Genomic DNA, 24,118 nt, shown 5'->3' with positions numbered 1-24,118 from the left:
TGCTCATCATGCAGAAACCAGCACCACCCGACTGCACACCAGGACAACTACACATTCTCACTACTGGACAAAGTTAAGACTTCTTGGGAGTCCTTACTGTGGACCTCTGTATCTTTTTGTATTGCATTAGAAATTTAACTCAGTTCTGAAAAGTTAAAGTAAATCTTTATCTTAGCAAAAGTAAGTGAATTCTTTTCCTCTATGACTAAACATATTGTGGATATTCATAGTGAATACCCTATTTTTGTGTTCACAAGGGGTTGAACATGGCATTCTCCTGATCCCAAGAGTCCAGCCATACAGTGTGGTGAGGAAGACCAGATAATTCAGTAAACAATAAGATGGGAAAAAAGTTTTTAAAAAAATCAAACTCTATAATGTTTGCAAAGGAATAACTTAAGAAGACCACAATGAAGTGAATGTACTCCATTCTGTTACTTATTTCTCAAACACCAAAAAAAAAATCACAGTGGCACATTCCACAGGTCAAGCCAACAAAAATTCTACAGATTTTGTGCTCTAGGAAAGGAGCAAAGTAGCTGTCCTGGTTTAGGACAAATTAGGGGAAAATCTCCAAAAGAAGCCCCTTAGAAAACAAACCCCCACAACTGCTCCCCCCACCACCAGGTTCGGGAAGAATTTCTTCAGAGGAAAAGTGGAAAAAACCTGTTTATTAACAAACAAAAAAAACACTCCCCAACACAAGGAAAAAACAGCCCCAGATGACAACAAATGTTTTCACCAGTCCAAGAGAGGATGAACAAACTCGGGCAGTCTCTGCTGGGGAGGGCACCAAGCTTCTCTCACAAATGCAGACTCCGGGGGGAGGGGGGGCGGGGGGGGGGGTTCAGGTCCGGAGCTGGTTCCAATGGTCTTCAGGAAAGGGGAGGAAGGAAAGAAAGAAGGGGAAAAAAAACAAAAGCAGAAAACCGGCAAAAAGCAGCAGCGGCAAGCAAAAAACAAGCAAGCAAGTCAGCAGCAAGAGAGCAAGCCAGAGGGGGAAGGGCACGGCTATTAGACAAAACAAAATCTCTCTGAGAGCACGGGAACAGAACACACAATTGGGATACAAAGCACTGTCACCCCAGGACAGTAGCTTACATGCTAAATACTTCATATTGTTCACTCATTTCTCTACATTGTCCTACAGTAAGTGGATGTATTAAAAGAACTCAAAAGGCTAATTTATCTTCTGCAGCAAATAAAAAGATACCTTTGCAATAACATTACTCTTCTGTCATGCATGACTTCTTCCCAACAATTTAATGCCTTTTCTCACCTCAGCAAGATGGGAAGCCATGCTTGCTGCTATGTTGCCAAGCAGCAGCATGGCAAAATCTTCAGCTCATAAAACCATAAGAAAAAACGAGTAAAACTGAGCCTGATGTCCAGGTGTTAAGAAGACAAATTACTTGACTGTAGAATTGCTTTGTTAGGATTTGTTGCAGTGCAGATTTGTGGGGGCCCCGCGGGGGGGGGGTTCCTGGGGGGCCCCACAGGCCCTATGTTGGCTGGTATTTGCATGCAGACAGGCAAGGAGACTTCAGATGGCTGGTGAGGTGCTGATTAGATGAGGATTTATTTGGAGTCCAACCCCGGGAAGGCAGCATGGTTTCTGAGGGAGAGGGGGGAAGGAGGGGGAGAGAGGGAAGGAGACAGGGGCACAGCCTCCAGAGGCCTCCATAGCAAGAGGACAAGCCCCCTCCCTCTGCACCCTTAACAGGGAGATTCGAAGTCGGCACGTATTGATTATCGGGCCAGTGGGATTACATGTACGTGATACTGCAGGGGACATTACAGACTTGGGATAAACCGTACACTTTCGAGGGGTGAGACAGAGCATACCATTTAAATGAAATGTAATTCCATAAGGGTTTAGGGCTTGACATGCTTCAATGATCGCAGATCCCAAGGGGAGGTTAACAAAGCTCGGGAAGAAGGATGTACTACTGATAGTGGGCACAAAGAATGCAGCATTTATGGGTCACAAGGATATCTGGCAGTACCCCAAAGACAAGGAAGAAACTAATAAAGCCAACTCAGCAGCTGTGCTGAAATCAACTCCAACTAGGTAAAAGGTAATTCTGGTAGGGGCAGATCACAACCACTGACTCATGGACCACCGAACCAAGAAACCCACCAGCTGAAAACAAGAGGAAGACTGAGCATGCAGACTAATTAGCATGGGAAGTGAGGGAATTATTAACCAATAGAAGACAGAATACTAATTAATAAGAGAACTGTAACTTGTAGCCAATGAACATTAATGCCTTTGTTTGCTAAATGTATAAATAGTGAAGGTTTGGTAGTTTTGCTGGCTTTGTGGATTTGCCACTCAGTACCTCTTTCTGCTCAGAACTGTAAATAAATCAAATACTTTGACTCTGTGTGTTGATTGGCCTCTTGCACACCAGGTGAAACAACCTATTTTGGGACAATAAACACAGGCAACAGGCAATTATGGAGAGTGGGTGGAAAGAGCAATAATTTCATCCACTGAACAGAAATAAAGGATAGATTCCCCTAAAGCAAAAAATACACAATACAAACTGTGTAGTCCTAGTAGCCATATACAGCTACAGACATTATTGCCAGTATGTAATGCTGTGTTAAACACACTTATGGAACAAACATGAGATTATCTGAAGATCAGGACTTCAACTCTTCTCAAAATCTATTTATACAAAATACAGAAGGCCTACATAAATATCTGAGAATCTGGGAGTTACAGTGAAAATATACTTATTGCATAACAAAAGCCAAATACTTAAAAAGTTATTTGAAAAAGGACACAGAAAATTTAACAAATCCTCTTCCAACAATCCCCAGAAACTCTGAATGTAACAATATGAGAATCTACACTGGATAAGTAGGCCTAAATGTTGGATCCTTAGACCAACCAGCAAAAGTAAATTTGAAACCCTGCATGTGATATGGCCATTATGGAAGGACAAAGACACATTGTGTCCATATGGCTTTGTCGTGGTTTGACACTGGCCAAATGCCAGGCACCCACGAAAAGCTGCTCACTCACCCTCCCCTGCTACAGCTGGGAAAAAGAGAGAAAAAAAATTAAACAAAGGGTTCATGAGTTGAGATAAGGACTGGGAGAAAACACTCCAAGGGCAAAACAGGCTCAACTTAGAAGTACAAAGTGAATTTATTACTAACAAAATCAGAGGAGGATAATTAGAAGTAAAATAAGCCCTTAAAACACCTTTTCTTCCCTCAACCCTTCCTTCCTTCCCACCGACAGTGCAGGAGACAGGGTGTGGGAGTTTGGTCAGTTCGTCACCTGAGATCTTCTTCCACTGCTTAGGAAGAGGAGTCCTTCCCCTGCTACATCATGGAGTCCCTTCCCATGGGAGACAGATCTCCATGAACTTCTCCAACATGGGTCCACTCTCACAAGCAGCAGTCCTCCTAAAACTGCTGCAATGTGAGTCCCTCCCATGGGCAGACAGTCCTCCCAAAACTGCTGCAACGTGGGACACTATTCCACAGTGTGCAGTTCTACAAGGACAGGCTGCTACAGCCTGGAAGCAGGGGCCTCCTCTCTCTACCAGGTCTTCCACTGGATCTCAGCCTCCTCCAGGCATCCACCCGCTCCACCGTGAGGTACTCCCCCACGGGCTGTGGGTGGATCTCTGCATGCCCCGTGGATCCCCATGGGCTGCAGGGGTCAGCCTGCTTTACCATGGTCATCACTATGGCCTCCAGAGGAAAATTGGTTCCAATGCCTGGAGCACCTCCTCCCCCTCCCTCTTCAGTGACCTTGGTGTCACCATGTTGTTTCCCTCACATGTTCTGACCTCCTCCTCCAGCTAGGAAAAAAACCTGTACCCCCACTCTGTTTTGATTTTCTTCTTAAATATGTTTTCACAGAGGCACTACCACCATCTCTAATTGGCCCAGCCTTGGCCAGCCGCATGTCCATCTTCAGAGCCATCAGGGATTGGCTCTGCCAGACATGGTGGAAGCTTCTAGCAGCTTCTTACAGAAGCCACTTCCATGGCCCCCCTGCTACCAAAAACCAGGCTGTTCAAAATCAACACAGGCTTACTTAGGGATTAGGTAATTGAGTGAAATTATTTAAATGTGGTAACAAAAAAAAACCCAACACAAAACATCTTAATAACAAGGAAGGAATAGATGTATATCACAAAAGTAAAGAGTAAAAGCACATTACCATTTAAATCTATCCTCAAGAGGTTGTAAAATACGGGGACTACCCAAACCTGAATGGTGTTACATTACAAAAATTTAGTCTTGTTCATGTTTGAAGGTGAAACAGTTGCAATGATGTTTGGGCAAGTCTAAGGAGAAAGTGAATCATGATTTTAAAGGGGTTAAAATTTTAGCCAAGGGTTAGAAACAATTTTTATTGATTAGAATGTAAGTTAGAAAAACAAAATATAAGTTAATGATTATTAGATGCTTAAGTTAGGGCTAAATGATGCATTCCTTGCCATTATGTACCTGTTTTAGTTTTGTTTATAGAAGGAAATAGAATAGATGAGCTGTCATGAGAACAGATTGAAACCAATGGAACCATGACCAGCACCTGGACTTTACACTAATCAATCACAAAGTAGGGGATATCGGATTGTGCCAGAAGGTCACGAAGGCCTGCCAGCAATGAGAAGGTAGGAAGGTCATTGTTATGAAGATGTTCCTGACTTCATCCTTTAAGACCACTGACTCAATTTGAGATCACTGACCCAATTCAAAAGAAGAATTACCCACACGTGAAGGACTAATGGCCTTATTTTAATACAGAGCGGAGAATGGGAGGTGCTGGGGTTATGCATATGTATAGTATGTAAGATTTTGGGAAATAAAGAGGGCAAAGAGCTTTGTACTTTGCTGGCATGTGTCTAGGAGATGACTCCAGTGCCGCCCGACATCGCAAATAAACATACCACTTTCTAACTTTAACTAGTTAGAGTCTTTGTCCGTGATCATATCGGTTCTTAATGATTCAAAAGGAGCTGCCAGTAGGTTTTTGGACTAGATCATCTTTGAGAGTAAACAATTCCAGCTGCTTCAGAGACAAGTAAAGAAAATTCTTAAGTAGACAATTACAAAATAACTCAGCTACACACAAGATTTCTTTCTACCTCCCATCAGTAAGAGGTTATTTAAACTACAGACTCAGGGAAAACAGAAACCACCTTTTACAGCTGCTGGTGGTTTTCTTTTTAATTTTTAGTGTAAAATTGCATATTCCCACCATCCACATCAACATCCTTCTTAAAATTCTGCTATGCTTCTAGCTTCCATCTCCTCTGGTAACAAGATCCATGTGCTAGCTGTACCTAGTTTGTTCTCCTTTATCAGTTTTAAGTTTTCTCTTTCAAACACTGACAGCTCTCCTGTTCTTGTATTATTACAAAAAATGGGCACAAGCTCATGATTTTTGTTTTTTACACTATTTGAAGATTAATCCCTAAAAATTCACCATTTTTTCATTCCTGGAAGTTCTGTCAAATCTTTAGTCACACTTCCAATTACAAGAATATCCTTTCTCCTCATGCCTGTTACATTAATTCTGACAGTGAGACCAGAAATGTATTTTCCCTCTGCTTTTCAAATGAGAAAACATATAATTAATTTCTCTGTCCTAGGTATTATTTCAGATCTGCAAAGACAGAGAAAACAGAAACAGCCTGAGGAAGAAATGGACAGAACACAATTGGACTAAAAAAATAAAGGAAAAACACTAATCTGCCTACTAAAAGAGTGCAATGCATAAGAAATGTATCCTATTTCAGCAAAAGACTAAATTTATGGGGAAAAAAGGTGAGATAGTATTTCTCCAGGTAGTTATATAGGTCTTTGTCATCATTAACTGAATACCGCACAAGAAGTGGAGATACTGGTGTAAGTTCACACATAAAGCAGGGGGCTATTATTTGAGTAAAGGGAATTCATCAACAAAAAAATGCCCATATTTAGACCTTGTCTTGGTTTGAAAGACAGATATCTGCTAGGAAGGGGGCAGGACCTCCCTAGAGATGGAGAATTCGAATCCTCTCCCTCCAAATTATTATAATTTAGAAAATTAAAGGGGCTTTCAGACAGAGGTATGGGGATAGGAATAACAGTTCTTTACTAGCATATATGACAAAACAACAAACAAACAACAACTACAGCATTAATAATAAACAGAACCAAGAACCTTGAGGGCTTTCTTTCACAAAAAACGCCCGGGGCAGTTTGATCTCGGTGCCCCTGCAGGACTCCGAGAGGCTGAGCTGGAAGGGAGGAAAGTCCCGGGCTGGTGGTTGAGATGAGGAGCTCTGCGCTGGTAGCTGAAACGGCTGGGGTGTCCCGGCAGGGCTTGGCAGTGCAGGGCTACAGAGTAGCAGGGGAACCTCAAAGCTCCGAAGAAGCTGGGGGGAGGCTTGCCTTTCCCAAAGCTCATCATCTCTCCCCTCTGAGGGACACTACCAGGGACTCAAAAACAGTAGGTGTAGCCTTGTGCTGCCATGTCCCTCAAGTACTCCCTTTTGTTCTGACTAAGTAGTCATCAAGGCCTCTTGGAAACTTATGGGAAAAAAATTCTGTAAGTGAAAAAAAACAAATCTAACCCCTAACAGACCTCAACAAGGATCATCTTCTGGACAGGAGGAAATACCATTACAGCAAGTCTCATGAGTACCTTCTGGCCACACCTCTACTTCCCTAAGCTTCCATGTGATAAGGCACAATTTTCAAGAAGACTGGAAATGCAGTCTATTCTTAGCAATTCACAACCTAAAATGAACGAGTTCTTTCCTGTGTCCAAGACAGATTACCAAGGCATCTTTCAAGCCGCATACATAAATTATGCTGAAATAAGTAGTAAATTTCAGTATCAAAAATTATCATAAAAAGCTAAACTAGCTGACTTAATATGCTCCAACATTGCATGAGCCTAACTAGTTATTCTAATGATAACTGAAAATATTATCTGAAACTCTAGACAACATTTATACCAATGTTTACCTACTGAGAACAAACCAGACACACAGCAAGCAGCTCTGCAGCATCGATCCTTGAAAATGTAGAGGTTTATCCAAACACTGGCTTTCATGTGTTTTTGGCCACAAGTTCTAATAATATACAACATTTATTTTCTATTCAGTCCTATAAGAAATCCCTCATGAAACACTTAAAACTAATAAGAACTTGCCAAAAATTACAGAATATGTAACTTCTTTCCATAATGTTCTGGTCACATTCATTGTGTCCTACGTGCCTTTGCAATTTTGTTGTAATGAACAAGTATGACTTTTAACAGCGGTGTTTCACCAAAAAAGTGCTATTCTGTTAGCCTTTCTTTTAATTTAAAGAAAAATAAAGTTAGCTGAAATTAATCAAGCTCTGTGTTCAGAAAAAGTGTTTAGCATAACTGGTGGGGAGATGAGAAAAAATGCATACTTTTTCAAATGACCCAACTAAGATACTGAAACTTTATTCTTCTCTGGATTCAGTAAATAAACAGGTAAATAAGAAAATTTTAAAGAATTATTACACTTACATCTCAAAATAATTTTAGTTTTAAAAAAGGACTTTGTACAGACAAGGCAATGTGAAAAAAAGCCCAGACCAACACACCATTTTCTCCGAAAGTTTTAAAATGGTTTCATCATGCTTTCATCCTAGGGTAGTTGGTACGATACACAGCCCTCATTCTACCTAGAATGTAGGTTTGGGTAGAGCAGATTCAGGTAGCTCACAGTTACTAAACAAGAACATACTTTTCACCTTCACCTTGTCCATGCATTTCCTATACACTGATAGTCTTGAGGTCGCAGATCCCTCTGAGTCATTTGAGCTCACTAATCCTATAGAAAACTAGCACATCCAAAAGTTTTCTCCTTTCTTTAGTGAATCAAATCATCAATTAATGTATTAAATCAGAGAAAAAACCCCATTGCTTGTAGCGATGTATCTGAATAACTTAGGCCATTCTGTGTACCAGCCAAACTGTTTGTAAGAAATCTTAACAAACCACCTGCACTTACTGTTATCAGAACCCTCAGGAATTTTTCAAGGTTACTGAGAAAAACAGGGCTAAAATAAGAAGAGCCTGAGAAACTGACTACCAAGAATGCAAAACCTAGATAAAGGAGGCACGATGTGATGATGGACTTAGACCAATTAGGAGTCCTGAAGGATGTGTGATCGCTGTGTGGACAAGGTGAGGGAACCAATCAAAGAGTGTATGAACGCATGAACAAGCAGGTTAGAATCTATAACTGTAGTTTAATGTAAACAATAAAGTGGCTTCTGCTCCATCATATTGGTTGGTCATACAGATGTCCCAATCTCCTGCAATTGCTGTGTTGATTTTGGCTGGGGTAGAGTTGGTTTTCTTCCCAGTGGTTGGTATGGGGCTGTGTTTTGGACTTGTGTTGAACACGGGGTTGATAATATAAATGTTTCTTTTAATTCCTGAGCAGGGCTTACACAGAGCTAAGGTCTTTGCTGCTTTTTGTACTGCCATTCTGGGGAAGGGGCTAGGGGATGCATGGGAGGTTGGGGGGAGACAGCTGGGACAGCTAACCCCAACTGACCAAAGGGATATTCCAGACCATATGACACTATGCTCAGTATATACAATGAGGGAAAGAAGGAGGAGGAGGGGGACATTTGAAGTTATGGCATTTGTCTTCCAAAATAACTGCTATATGTGATGTATTCCTGTTTTCCTGGAGATGGCTGAACACCTGCCTGCTCATGGGAAGTGGTAAATTAATTCCTTGGTTTGCTTGAGTGTGTAGCTTTTTCTTTTCTATTAAACTGTCTTTATCTCAACCCATGAGTTCTCTCACTTTTACCCTTACAATTCTCTCCCTGATCCTACTGGGGGGAGAGTGAGCAAGTGGCTGCATGGGGCTTGGTGGCTAGCTGGGGTTAAACCCAGACAATTTGCCACACTGGATTAGGAGAATTTGTAGAAACAACACAGCTGACAGGCAACAAGACCCTCCCCGTCAGAAGCCAATAGATCAATCTCGATTACCTGTGCAACCACAGTTCAGGTCAGAAACCTACCTCCTGAAAGGCAATGCAACTTAAATGCAATCTAGTGCTGTCTGTCCTTTGACATATTTCTTAAAATGCTCCCTTCCACATACCTAGGACAGTTCCTCGTACAGTTTACTGGAAAGAGAATGACAGAACAGAGGAGTAGCTGGAGTCATAATGCAGCATCTCCACCTCCAGTCCCAAGGAAAAATGAGCAAGCCTTACAATAACCAGGACTCACTAACTCTGGTATGACACTGCAGTCTAGTTGCTCACAAGTGACATATTAATTAAAATGCTCAAATTCTATAGTTTGAGCAACTGCTGTGAAGGCATCTCCTTACTATATTACCGATGCATAATATATTTAATGGGCTACATCACATATGTAAGTGATACAGCAAAATACATAAACCATTAACAGTACTGAAAATAAGGATTGTTATTTTCAAGAGTTACTGTCCTCATGAGACACTAATTTTGAAGCTTTGAGAAAAGCTAAGGTTACAGTTAACAATAGATGTTGCTGATTTAGCTGAAAGGAATAGATAAGCTTTGCTGAAATCAGTTAAAAGTTAGAGGATGGTTCGAAGAAACCGGATTCAAGATAAGCTACCCCGGATCTAATAACTCATTGCTTGTCAAACAGAGAAACTAATCAATACAACACCAGACCTCCTGTTTCCAGAAACCCACTGAAATAGTCCTGGAAAACAGGAAACAGGGAGTTCTACCATCCATCAATCACATCTGCATTGAAAAGGTTGAAAGTTTAGAACGAGGAAGACTCATTTTACTTCCTCCTTTTGGTGACCACTCCTCACAAAAGCACCACCGAGCCATTTCAGGGAACAAACTATGCATGCTTAATAGCCTTTTTGTCAATTAGCATACGAAGCGGAGAAGAGGAAGTGATGACAGGGGTATGAATATGCATTTGTATTTTGTGTATTCAACATTTTTGTAAATAAAAGGTTTTGTAATTACCTGTGATCTTTGCAGTGCAAATTAGGGATCTACCCCACCTGATGCCCCGATGCCCTTCATCGCAATAAACATACACTTTCTAACTTTAACTGTTAGAAATTTTTTTGTCCATCACAGTTGGATATCAATATTAGATAGATATTCATATTTTATTAAATCACTCACTTCTGACATTATGGACAGCAGAACCTGGGGGGAAGGCGGGGGGAGGGGAAGAAGCAAAGCTTTCTCATGCCTTATTTTCCAAAGGCATACAAAACAGCAACATTTATTAGTTCACACGTTGCCGTGAGGTTTTTTCCTGGTTTGCCGAGCGTTCATATTAAAGGAGAAATGTGCAGTTTCTCGCGCTCGTGAATATAAACACAGGACCATGTTTTTGTAAACACTGCCCTTGTTATGAATTCCTTCTCAAGGAGAAGGGGAGGTTGAATGACAGCCTCCTTGGCCAATCTGGTGGGGAGGTGGGAATTTCATCCTCCAATCCACAGGCCTCATAGGAAATGTATAAAGGTGGGTTTTTGTAAATAAAGGTCTCTTTCCTGCCCTGCTCTGCCCGATGAACCCAGATCTGTCTTCAGAGTCTCATTTCTGGTCACACCCCGCGGTGATACACACAAGCCTCAGAAGAAGTTTTATAAGTTGCTACAGTGAGGTTTTCTGAAACCTCAGACAGAGATCTGCAGGAGTTATGTAAATAACTGCCAGACCAATCAGATCCTTCACATGACATACAAGCCATTAAGCACAAATTAAGGGCTTAGGTTTAATATCGTGTCCAGGTAATACCAACTATTATTTTATTGTAGGGTTGAACTGCAGTATGGGGCATGAGTAGACAAGCTGCATAAAGATTGTTAGATGCTCATTTCCTCTCTTATGACCATGCTAACTTCAGTGCCTTTGACCTACAGGTCTTCCCGTAAAAACATCTCCTTATTCTTTAGCAAGCTCCTGAATCTGAGAGAGGAGGGAAAAAAAAAAAAAGAAAAAAATACTTTCCAGAAAATCCCAGCAGAACCCCACCCCTGTTTAGTAGGTGTCATAGATCTCACAGAGGCATTTCCTCCCCTTTGTGTGTTGCAGTCTGGAGTGTGAAGAACAAGTCGGCTTTCTTCGCTGACAAGCTCTACAACAGATTACATATTCCCACTCAAATTGAAGACCTGAAGTCACAAATGACTTGTCATTGATTCAGTCAGTGAACTTCCCATTTCAGTTCTCGTTCTGCATGAATATGATAAATTAGTACCCTAAACTCAACACACACACTTCCTTTACTTATGTGTATTTTTAGTCAGCAACATACATTCTCCCATCAAGAGATACTGGGCAAGATGAGAAACACTGGATCCCCAACAGAGAAAAAACAATTCATGGGCATAAATAGCAAATACTCTTCATGTATTTTAATCATAAGGAACAACTGGAATAATAATACCAAGCTTTTTTGTCAAATGATGAAAGCATCTAAAGGCATTTCTGCCAGAGTAGACTGTTGTCATTTTTTCAGAACACGGCTCAAACGCCAAAGCAAACAAGAAGTCGTTACTTTGCATTGAAAACCTTTCCTCCTTCCATCACCTCATCCCCTCCCACCTATCCACCAAAACCTCCCCATGCTTTCCTCCCACCCACACCCCTCTTTCCCCCAAATCACCTCAACCCGATCCACAGCCATCCCGCACGTCTCATAGCTCAACCCAAACTTCTCCTGTTTTCTCCTCCCCCATGAGCCCCTTCCGTAATAAACGCTTGTTTTTGAAATTTATGGAAGTTTAATAAAAAGGTTATAAAAATAGTAATACAAATATAATAATAATAAAGGTTAAACAATTTAGAGTTAGGACAATTAATGAGACAATACCAGCAAAGAATTACAGCCCGGGCTGGGTACCTCTTCCTGGACCATAGTGAACCAGGAAAAGGACCCCGTTAAAAGATAATTTACTCCTTAAGGGGAGTCACCTCGTGATTATGCATATTTTATTTAAAACAAGAAATTTGCCTGGTGCTTGTCAAAAACTTTCTGTTAATCCCCAGGTGCCTTTGAGTCTAAGTGAGGCTTGGAAAAGTTCATTTCTGTTGATAAGGAGAGCCATAAATTCTTCTCCACTGGAAAATTTAGGGGTCTCTGTAATTGTTATCTCTGTGCGAAGAATTTCTTGATTTTCTTCTCCTTTTCTTGAGCTAAAAAAATATCTCACACACATAGTTTCTATTTTAACCACTGAAGCTTGATTTTAATTACACTACTACATTTACTATATTATTGAAATGTTAATACAGCATAACTTTCCAACCTAGTATAATACATATAATAAATATCTGCCTAGAGCCATATAATATGCATTTTTCACACCTTCCATCCCTGCTTCATCCCTCTCACACCCTCCTTCTCCCCGTCACCTCCCTGGCCTGCTGCAGCCTCCCCGCCCCCAGCGGTAGCCGCCGCTGCTCACGCCCCACGCAACCGCCCTCCACCACTACGAGTGAGTGCTCCCCTGACAACCGCAGCGCGCACCAGGCCCAGACACTTCCCAGCTCCACGCACACAATAGGCCCCGGGGGGAAGCTTCCTCCCCTTTCCCCTCCACGCACCCAGGCGACGGCACTGGGCCACTTCGTCGAACTGGCCCCCTCCCGCGGCCCCAGCCCCACTGACCATCGCTGCGCTTGATCTCCACGTAGATCCCTATCTGAACTTTGCTGAAGTTGGCTGCTGCCATCGGTTCATGGGGCAGCCGGGGATATCGGAGGCGCTGCCGGACAACACACAAGGGGCAGTGAGGGCCCACACAGCAGCGATGGCGGTGGCTTCAAGAGGGCAGCCGGGCGGAAAGGGAGGGGCGGAGAGAAAGAGTAAAGGCGCTGGCGGGATATAACAAATACTGGTAGATGCAGCGCCTGTGCAGCTTGACACAGCATCACGACAGGCTCAGCTCCCGGAGAAGGCAGGGGCAGAAGCTCTGCCGCGGTTTGTCCTCCACCCTTCACGGCACCTGAGCAGGGCTGGCAAAAGATGGCCCCCCCCACTCCCTAGGGGCTGCCTCCCTGCTTGCTTTAGCCTGGGCCAGATGTTCGTCCCAGATGCGAGCCGCCTGTGCGAGCTTCTTCTCATGGCCCTGTCCTGGAGTTAAAAATATACACATGTGCCTCTTTGGCACCAGATGGTGACTGAGCTGCCCTGAAGATTTAATGTAATAGCTTTATTTGCCGAATATCTCCTCATAAGGCTCCCGTGTGCCAAGTAAAGCAGCTTAGAAGGATGCTTTGTACTTGCTCCCCAATGCTAGAAATGAGACGCTTGACACGGCTAATATATCAAGCAGCAATTCAATTTAATAATTAATTAATTAACATGGTAAAGTGTGAGCAAAGACAGCACGCTGGGTACAGTGGAAGGATTTTCCTTTTTGACTGCCCACCCATTGCTGGACTTGCTGGGATTTTATTTCCTATATTCATACATATTCATAGGCTTTCTCAGCAGTTTCTATTTCTAGTTTTAACGTTACAGTTTAATACTTAACAGCCATAAATCTATAGATTGTCCTGTATAATTCTATAGACTATTGTGATCTATTTCAATATTTTAATGCTCCAGGATGTACATCTAGGATATGTTTTCTCAGATGGTGGGATCTGGCTTCCAGATGTGGGGGTCCCATCTCTATTCTCAGGTCTATCAATCTCAGATAGTGATGTCCAGTTTCTTTCTTTAGGAGCTATAAATTAGTGAGCTGAAGTCTTGTCTTCGTGTCTAGGATGTTTTCCTACTTTCTGTGAAGGCCTGAGCCCCCTCTTTACTTCTTTCTTTTGTCTAAAAGCCTTTTTACATTCTAAAACTACAGTTTAAAATTCTTTAATACAAAGCAAGCTTCTAAAGTTATAATTAAAAGACACTTATTACAGAATAGCTTGAGACTTATAATAGGTAATTGCAAGCAAAAGATTTATTCAAAAAACTTCCTTCCATGCTTTCCTCAGTTGTTTATTAGAACTCATCTTTATAACTGTCCCATGGCCGTGTTCCACTACAATTACACAGATTTTCTTCATTTCCCTGACACGAAACATAACTTTGTATTTCACACCAACCTGCCAGCATCAGCCCAAATAAGTCCAAACTGTCAACAGCATCCATCCATCTTCACCTCATGATTGCCTTTTATACAACTTTAAAAAAACGCCAAACTCATTTCATCTTCCTTGTTTCCCTTTAATGATTAGTGTACCTTAGGCAAGCCAATTTGTTAAATGCTGTCCCTTGGGTTTCTCTTAGGAGGATTGTTCCTAACATAATGAAGCCCTAACAGGTTTAGAATTGCATTTCCTGTTCAGTTTCCTAGTCACTTTGAGCAGCATCACATTTGTTACTACTGTTTGATCGTTTAATTTTCTGTAATTGCTTGTGTGCAGAAAATCCATGCTGTGAAAAGCCAGTGTCCACAAAGGAGACAGAGAAGTCCTACGACTTTATTCAAATAAAGGGAGACAGTTCACTAAAGCAGTTAGAGATCACTAGTTCAGAAAGCCTGGGGTCTTTCTCGAGGTCCCAGAGGACACAGCCTCCTTTTATCCTAAACTCCTGGCTACATGTTGCCCTCTCTCTTTCCCCATTGGCTGAGGTACTAGGAAGGCACACCCTTCCTGAACCGCTTACCACTTATTCCCCTCCTTAAACCTGTCATTTTCCTCCAAATTTCAGAAACTCAAGCTTGTACCGACCCATTTGTCTGTTTTAGGAGTCGAACTGTCTGGGTTCTCCAACAAACCTGGAGCTTGAAGTTGGTAGAGACATTAAGACCCATTTCAAAGATGTTAACACCTATACCCTCACCTATCAAATTGTTTGTAAAGACATTAGCATACATCTTTCCTATCAACCCCTCCTCTTCTTATTTCTCAATTTGTCTTTACACACAGTAGTTATCATTAAATTTTTCAAGCACCCAGAATGGTATAAAATATAACACTTGAACTCCCCCTCCCCAACTTTTCCATGTCTGGTCCCTGCACCAGGTGTAGCAAGTAAATACAGAGAAACAGCATAAAGTAGATAATGACAGTTCATATTAGCCCACTAATATCTGGGGCTACTGATGTGGTCCACCTCTGCAGAGTGTTAGCTGAGGTTTCCCATCTTTTTCTTCCAGCTGAGAAGTCCAAATCTCTGGGGCTTTAGAGACCTTGACCCGGGTATGATGGGTCCACCTGTGTTCAGCTGTCTTGATGGCTGTTCCTGTGGTCAGTAACACCTGGTATGGTCCATGCCACTTTGCCACCAGTGATGCTTCTTCCCACTTCTTAATTAGGACCCAGTCTCCTGGCTGAATGCTATGAACAGCAAAGTCCAAAGGTAGGGTCTGCGCCAGCTGAGTTTCCTGTCAAAGAGACTTCATGAGAGTCAGTATTCTGGCCACATACTGGTTTAAATACACATCACTTATCTCCACTCCCCACTAGGTTGAGAATTAACTGGGTGAGTATCCCAAACATCAATTCAAAGGGAGGTAATTGAATATCTTCTCTGGGTCTGACTCTCATTCTTGCCAAAGCTAATAGCAAAAGCTATATCCATGGCATCTTAGTTTCTATGACCACCATCAAATGGTGTTTCTTTATTTCCCCATTCATTCTTTCTACCTGGCCTGAGCTCTGATGGTGGCAGGGGGTATGGAGGTTCCATTGTATTCCTAAAGCAACCATAACCGCTTGAATAATCTTTCCTGTAAAATGAGTTCCACTATCTGAGTCTATTCCTGAGGTGAGGCAAGGAATTTGGGACCCTTGACCCAGGACTCGGGTTTGAATCAGGTATTCATACGGGAGCCAGGGCCCCTTTCCCTTTGGGAGTGGCTTTTGATGAGTGTAAGGGAGAGGTTTGTCCACAGAGACAGCATGCAGGAGCACCACCATAGAATGTGCTGGAAGACTGTTGAGGAAGGGATCCAACAGCTGAGAGAAGTGGCAATACTGGAGGTACTTTTTGGGAGGGGTGGACAGCATGACAATGACCCCGACAAGGTTAGATGCAATGGGAAAATGTTGTGGAATCTGGCAACTCTAGGACCATCTCAATACATGATGTTCATTGCAACAATTAATGCTGAGGACAACCGAGAGACAGTGGGTTCCGTAGCCACCAAGCTGAGAAATTATGAGAGCATGATGAGTGGCCCAATTCAGGCTCAGGTCTCTGCTGTGGTTATGGAACTTAAAGAGGAGATGAGGGAGATGAGGGAGATGAGGGAGGAGATGAGGAGGAACAGTTCCCACATGGCACCGGTGCGAGTTACAGGCCCCAAAATCAGAGCCCAACGTCCCCCAGCTAGAGAGAGAGGGTACACTCCACGAGCTGACCTGTGTATTTTTCTGCATGACCATGGGGAAGACATAGGAATGTGGCATGGGTAACCCACTTCTGTTCTAGCAGCACGGGTGCGTGAGCTCAAGGAGAGAAACACTAACCAAGGGGGTTCCACTAGAGTGAAGGTAGCCTCAGCCTCCCATGACCAAGCCACCAGGTATTACAGAAGTGAGGATGCTCTGTCAGATCCCCTTGAAGGAACCTCTACTATGTATGCCCAGGAAGAGAGTAGTAACCGGTGCATGAGGGGCCCTGCCTATAGCCAGGAAGAGGCACGGGAAACCGAGTCTTTTGGACTGTGGGGATCCGATGTCCTGGACCATCAGTGCCACAGAAATATGAAGCTTTGGTTGATACCGGTTCGCAGTGTACCCTAATGCCATCAGAACATGTGGGAACAGAACCTATTTCCATTGCCGGTGTGACGGGGGGATCACAAGAATTGACTCTGTTAGAAGCCAAGGTGAGCCTGACTGGGAAGGAGTGGCAGAAACATCCGATTGTGACTGGCCCAGAGGCTCCGAGTATTCTGGGCATGGACTATCTCAGGAATGGCTATTACAAAGACCCTAAGGGGTTCAGATGGGCTTTTGGAATAGCTGCCGTGGAGGCAGAGGGCATTAAGAAATTGAACACCTTGCCTGGACTGTCAGAGAACCCATCTGCAGTAGGACTCCTGAAGGTAGAAGAGCAACGAGTACCTGTTGCCACCTCGACGGTGCATCACTGGCAGTATTGGATAACTGGAGATGCCGTGAGGCCCATCCACAAGATGATCTGGGAGCTGGAGAGCCAAGAGGTGGTCAGCAAAACACACTCACCCTTCAACAGCCCTATATGGCCAGTGTGTAATCCCAGTGGAGATTGGAGACTGACAGTGGATTACCGTGGTCTGAATGAAGTCACACCACCATTGAGTGCTGCCGTGCCAGACATGTTGGAGCTTCAGGACAAGCTGGAATCCAAGGCAGCAAAGTGGTATGCGACCATCGATACTGCCAATGCCTTCTTCTCCATTCCTTGTGCAGCAGAGTGCAGGCCCCAGTTTGCCTTCACCTGGAGAGGCGTGCAGTACACCTGGAACCGACTGCCCCAGGGGTGGAAGCACAGCCCCACCATCTGCCATGGACTGATCCAGACTGCACTGGAAAAGGATGGGGCTCCGGAACATCTACAGTACATTGATGACATCATTGTGTAGAACACAGCAAGGGAAGTGTTTGAGAAAAGAGAGAAGATCATCCAGATTGTCCTGGAGGCCGGTTTTGCCATCAAGAAAAGCAAAGTTAAGGGACCTGCCAAGGAGATCCAGTTCCTGGGAGTGAAGTGGCAAGATGGACGGCATCAGATTCCCACTGAGGTCATCAATAAAATCACTGCGATGTCTCCATCGACCAGCAAGAAGGAAACACAAGCTTTCCTAGGTGCCATAGGCTTTTAGAAAATGCATATTCCCGAGTACAGCCAGATTGTGAGCCCTCTCTACCTGGTTACATGCAAGAAGAACGATTTCCACTGGGGCCCTGAACAGCAACAAGCCTTTGCCCAGATCAAGCAGGAGATCACTCATGCAGTAGCTCTTGGCCCAGTTAGGACAGGACCAGAGGTGAAGAACGTGCTCTACTCTGCAGCCGGGAACCACGGTCTGTCCTGGAGCCTTTGGCAGAAGGTGCCTGGTGAGACTCGGGATTGACCATTGGGATTCTGGAGCCAAAGTTACAGAGAGTCCAAAGCCAACTACATTCCAACAGAGAAGGAAATCTTGGCTGCCTATGAAGGAGTTTAAGCTGCCTCAGAGGTGATTGGCACAGCAGCACAACTCCTCCTGGCACCCCGACTACCAGTGCTGGGGTGGATGTTCAAAGGAAAGGTCCCCTCTACCCACCATGCCACTGACGCCACATGGAGCAAATGGACTGCCCTCATCACTCAGCACGCCCGTATTGGAAACCCAAATCGCCCTGGGATTTTTGAGATAATTACAAACTGGCCAGAAGGTGAAAACTTGGGTCTCATGGATGAAGAAGAACAAGAGCAAGTGACACATGCTGAAGAAGCTCCACCGCATAATCAGCTGCCAGCAGAAGAAAGACGCCAAGGCAAATCCTACGTACCGACCATGGTGGAAGCCACCACTGGATGGCTGGAAACCTACCCTGTGCCTCACGCTACTGCCCAGAACACCATCCTGGGCCTGGAAAAGCAAGTCCTGTGGAGACATGGCACCCCTGAGAGAATCGAGTCAGACAGTGGAACCCATTTCAAGAACAGCCTTATAACAATCTGAGCTAGAGAACATGGCATCAAGTGGGTGTACCATATTCCTTATCATGCACCAGCAGCCGGGAAAGTTGAACGGTGCAATGGCCTGCTTAAAACCACCTTGAAGGCACTGGGTGGGGGGACTTTCAAGAACTGGGAGATTAATTTAGCAAAGGCCACATGGTTAGTGAACACTCGAGGTTCCACCAACCGAGCAGGCCCTTCCCAGTTTGAGCCCCTGAGAACAACAGATGGAGATAAGGTTCCAGTGGTACACATGACAGGTATGCTAGGAAAAACTGTTTGGATTAATTCTGCCTCCAGCAAAGACAATCCCATCCGTGGGGTTGTCTTGGCTCAGGGACCAGGATGCACCTGGTGGGTTATGGAAAAGGATGGAGAGACACGATGCATACCTCAAAGAGACATTGCTTTAGGATGAACTACCCACATCACTGTCTGTACCCATACCTGTATGTATATGTGTCGCTGTGAGCCTCGCTCGAAAAGACACATGGAGCCAGGAATTTGGGAGAGCAGAAGCAGCAGGGGAGAATCCCCTCTTTGTTTATTACTTCCTATTATCTACTTTTAGCAAGGTGACCACTGATTGGAGAGTGGTATTCCCACCTCTCAACCACATTGGTCAGAGACTGTCACACAGTCATTCCTCTCCAAGGATAAGAATGTGAAACAATGATAATATTTACAAATACACTCTCCTTGTTTACATGAAATGAGCGTGAGAAGGTGAAGACCTTCTACTTTAATATGAACGCTCAGCAAACCAGGAAAATCTCATGATAGCATATGTGTATATAATTTAGGTAGTGCATGTGTGTATATATTTTAAAGGTTTAAATGCAATGTTATAGATTGGTATGGAAAAAAATTCGGGGTGGATAATGTTGGAGGTTAGATTTGCCTCTTTTTCACTTACAGAATTTTTTCCCATAAGTTGCTAAGAAGTCTAACAACAGTGCTTGACCAGAGAAAAGGGAGTAGTTAAAGGACATGGCAGCACAAGGCTACACCTATTGTTTTTGAGTCTCTGGGAGCTTCCCTCAGAGGGGCGATAACGCGAGTTTTAGGAAAGGTAAAAGACAGAGCTCGGGGGTCAGTTGCGCTCTCTCGCTCTCGGCATAGAGGAGGACAGTCAAGCTGCCGCTCGCTGCAGGAAGAGTTCACGGCCATCACTCCGTCTCTTCCTGGGAAATCTACTGTCATCTGCTCATGTACCCAGGAATCCTGAGCTCGCTTTCACCAGCCCTCCCCCCACCGCCACTGCTTCTGTTTTTCCTGCTACTCTGTAGCCCTGCACTGCCCAGCTCTGCCGGGACACCCCTGCCGCTCCAGCTACCAGCGCAGTGCATCTGATCTCATCCACCAGCCTGGGACTTTCCACCCTTCCAGCTTGGCCTCTCGGAGTCCTGCAGGGGCACCGAGATCAAACTGCCCTGGGCTTTTGTGAAAGAAAGCCCTCAAGGTTCCTGGTTCTGTTTATTATTAATGCTGTTGTTGCTGTTTGTTTTGTTGTTTTGTCATATATACTAGTAAAGAACTGTTATTCCTATCCCCATACCTCTGTCTGAAAGCCCCTTCAATTTTCTAAATTAGAATAATTTGGAGGGAGGGGATTTGAATTCTCCATTTCTAGGGAGTTCCTGCCCCCTTCCTAGCAGATACCTGTCTTTCAAACCAAGACACCAGGTCTTAGAGTTTTGTGCCTACCTTGTCCCAGTAGCAGAGAGTAAAAATATCGGGGAACACGCGTGAAAGTGACTTAAAGTCGTGCTTTAGGATAAAGGATTCCTGCTTGCTCAGAAAGGCTAGCATGGTTTCATTAACATCTCTCTTGTTGGACACGTTCTGTCCCATAATTTAAGTTCCCCTGGCTCACCTGTCACGTCGCAGAGTACAGGTGACTGTGGGCCCAAATGCTGTTCTCTCACGGTCTCGATCAGTTCCAGGGGCGTCGCCAATTTCGGTCAGGTAGTCGGTTCTCCTCTCCTCACACCGGGCACCAATTATTGGCAATTGATTGAGAGACAGGAAGACTGATTCGGTGATCAGAATTCAATTTTATTCAGGTTTCCCAAAAGCTTATATACTGTTTCAGACAGGTTAATAATTTCTACTACAATAATCAGGTTAAAAATCACACTGACAACTCATGCATTTTACAGCAACTCTTTGCTTGCAGAAGTTGATTGACTCCTCTCTCTTCCCGTAAGCAGGTTTAATCCCATCTTCCGTAATCTTCAAAGTTCTGTTTGTTCCTGCCATGGCATCTTGGTTATCAAAACAGCTATGCTAATCAAGTCTGTTTGACTCTCTGTCTTGTGTATTTCCACAGGGGGGATGCAGAAATCCACTTGCAGCCCATGAGAAAAGGTGCTCACACTGCTCTGCTCATGCCAGAGAAAGCTGTGATCCAGTGGGAGACCCGAAGAGAAAAAGAGGGCCTTTGCTTCCAGAGATAAAGAGGGCCCTTGCTTCCAAACTAGAGCAGCTTATCCTTAAAGGGCTATGTCCCATGGACTACAATGACCCACACCACACAGTTTTGGGAAGACTGTTTTGTCTGTGGGAGGGACTCACATTACAGCAGGTCAGATGGGACTGCTACTTGTGAAATTAGAACCACGTTGGAGTAGTTCACAGAGAACTGTCTTCAGTGAGAAGGACCCCACAGCATAGCAGAAAAAAGACTCCCTTCCCTAAGAGAAGTGAAGAAAGATTTTTGAGTGAAAAATGAACCTGAACCCTCATGCCCTTTCTCCCTGCACTATTGGTGGGAAGCAAGGAGGGGCTGGGGGGAAAAAGGCATTTTAAAGGCTTTTTTTATTCCTCATTATCCTCCTCTGACTTTGTTAATAAAAAATTTTCTTTATCCCTTTAAGTTTGAGCTTGTTTTGCCCTTAGAGTGTTTTCTCCTAATTCTTATCTCAACTCATGAGCCCTTTGGTTCCCCCCCCCCTCCTCTGCTCAACTATAGCAGAGGAAAGAGTGAATGTTTTTTGTGGGTGCCTGGCTTTTGGCCAGTGTCAAACCACAACATTTCTTTACCACAAAACTAGTCTGTCAGCCATTGGTTTAGTGTCTTTTTACCTTTGTCATTAAATGGAAGTTGTTTTTATTAGCATTTGCCTTTGCCAGGAAAATGTTGCTACCCTCTACCCCTTCTTCAGGAATTAGGTCTTCATTTACAGCAAAAAGACTCTGATTGTGCTTGTGGCAATAAATTAGATTTTTCTGTGTCATTAATGTCTCCTAACAGAATGCTTCAGCTACCAGGTAACAGCTAAGGCCAGGAGAGGTAACAGTAATGCTCATATAGATTAAGGTTTCTTCTTTATTCCCTTATACTTATTCACAATTGTTGGATTTTTTCCATAATAATCCCAAATCTGTACATGTTTTTCTTTGAACTTTGTCCAAAAAGGCAGCATCAGAGGAAAAGAGAATAAAAGGCATAAGCCAATAATAAGTTTCATTAAAACAAATAATAATAAAAAACTGAGACAAGCTGGCAATAAAACTGTGTGCTGGATGTCCTGGAGTGACTTTATGATGCTGGTATCCCCAATCGTCTGTTCTGTTTATGTTGGATATTATGTCCTGTATCTTTAAGACTGGTTCTAAGACTGAAGGGGGGGAAAAGAAGGAGCGCGGAGTTTGTTTTCAGAAATAGCATTCACTCCTTTGCATTACAGCTCCTGGACTGTTTGTCTGAAGCACGGACAGACAGCGAGAGAGAGCTCTCCTTTGCTTTCAGTTAGTTTAGCTAGCTGAGGCAGAGAAGTTCCCTGGATTGTTTTTTTTCCCTTTTTCTTGGGACTGTTTAAACCTGTCCTGGACTGGAAAACCCAGAGAGACACTTGGATCTCACACCTGCAGCCCACTTGGGCCCAGGATGGCATTTTCCAGTGCTGGAGGGACTGATAAGAGACTGAGCAAGCTGATCTACCCACAGCAAGGACTTTCTGAATTTGCCATCTCACTTCAGAGCAACGAGAGGTTTTATTGTTTCATATTATTCATTTTTTTTATGCTTGTGGGCACTTTGTTAAATAAATAGGTTTTTTCCACTTTTCTCTAAGGAGATTTTTTCCTGGACCGGTTGGGGGAGGGGCTGTTTGGATTTGCTTTTCCAGAGGGACCCCATTTAGAGGTTTCCTCCCAAATTTGCCCTAAACCAGGGCAGTGGACCATGCTATTTTAAAAGTACTAAGAGAGCAAAACCTGTTAATTTGACAGCAAATCTCAGTGAATCTGAAAAGTAAATAGATACACTAGATAACAGTACACAATACTTCTGCAGCAGCTGCCAAAACACCTTGTATAGCTCTCTTGTGACATTTTAATCAAGCACTTGAAATGAATAGCATTATTTCAACAGGCTGACTTCAATGTTCATATGGATATATATAAAAACAGATTTTGTCAAGCTTCATTTCTATACAAATTCAAGAATACTAAGAATTTTGAGTAAAAAATGGAACACAAAAAAATTCATATTCATGGTGGAAAATAAAACCCTTTTTTAAAAAGATGCTTGGTCAACAAAGATCCACTGAGATATGAGCACACAAGCATATTTTGCCTAAAGAATATATATTCCAGATTGAAATATTCTGACTCAATGCACATAAAACAGAAAGGTCATTGCAAAAATCTGTCTGGACAACTGGAAGCAATTCTATACTCCATCCATCCAGAGGTTAAATCATCTCTTTATGCAGATGCTTAACAGCAAAGCATGCATGCAAATCTGTACTTAGAATTTAATGCCCACTCTTTGTATAGAATACTAACATCTGTGATTTCTTCCAGCAATCCTTTTCTTGCTATGTACCAGACAATTCAGAAGTCACATGTATTGAGAACAGTGAAAGTGAATTCTAAGTGCTTCCTGTCTCATCTGTATTTCAGCAGCTGGAGGGTGGTCCTACTTTGTGCACAAGTTTGAATGTTTTAGATTTGATATTATAAAATAATAAAATAAGAATTCCAAAGCTGAAAATGTTGCAGTAGCATTTTAAAAATAATAATGAACTATCAAAAATTACCAAAAGTGCATTATTGACACTAAGCTGTCACTGCAATTTCTTTCACTAAGTGTTACTTGCATTAAAACACATTGGAATAACTCAGTGGCCTCTACCATTTGCTACATGGACTCCTTTCATGATCTAAGGGCTCCTGAATAATGGCAGCACATCCACAAGTCTCTCTTTTTCCAACCACTCATTCCTGAATGTTTCAAAATCTATGGACTGACATTGCATAACTGCTAATTAACTCTGTGTCGTGGTTTAGGAATGGTATTCCTTAATTAGGGCTCCCACTAAAATTAAAACCAGGAGATGCTCCCCTCCCCAGCTTGGCTTCCCGAGGTTTGGAGTCAGGATAGAGTGACCCCACTCCTGCTGGTCCCAAGCGACCCCTCTCCCACTGCTCCCGTTTCTCAGTTCA

Source organism: Prinia subflava, assembly GCF_021018805.1.
Source record: "Prinia subflava isolate CZ2003 ecotype Zambia chromosome W unlocalized genomic scaffold, Cam_Psub_1.2 scaffold_36_NEW, whole genome shotgun sequence".
Lineage (NCBI taxonomy): Eukaryota > Metazoa > Chordata > Aves > Passeriformes > Cisticolidae > Prinia > Prinia subflava.
Note: the sequence above shows the minus strand (reverse complement) of the source record.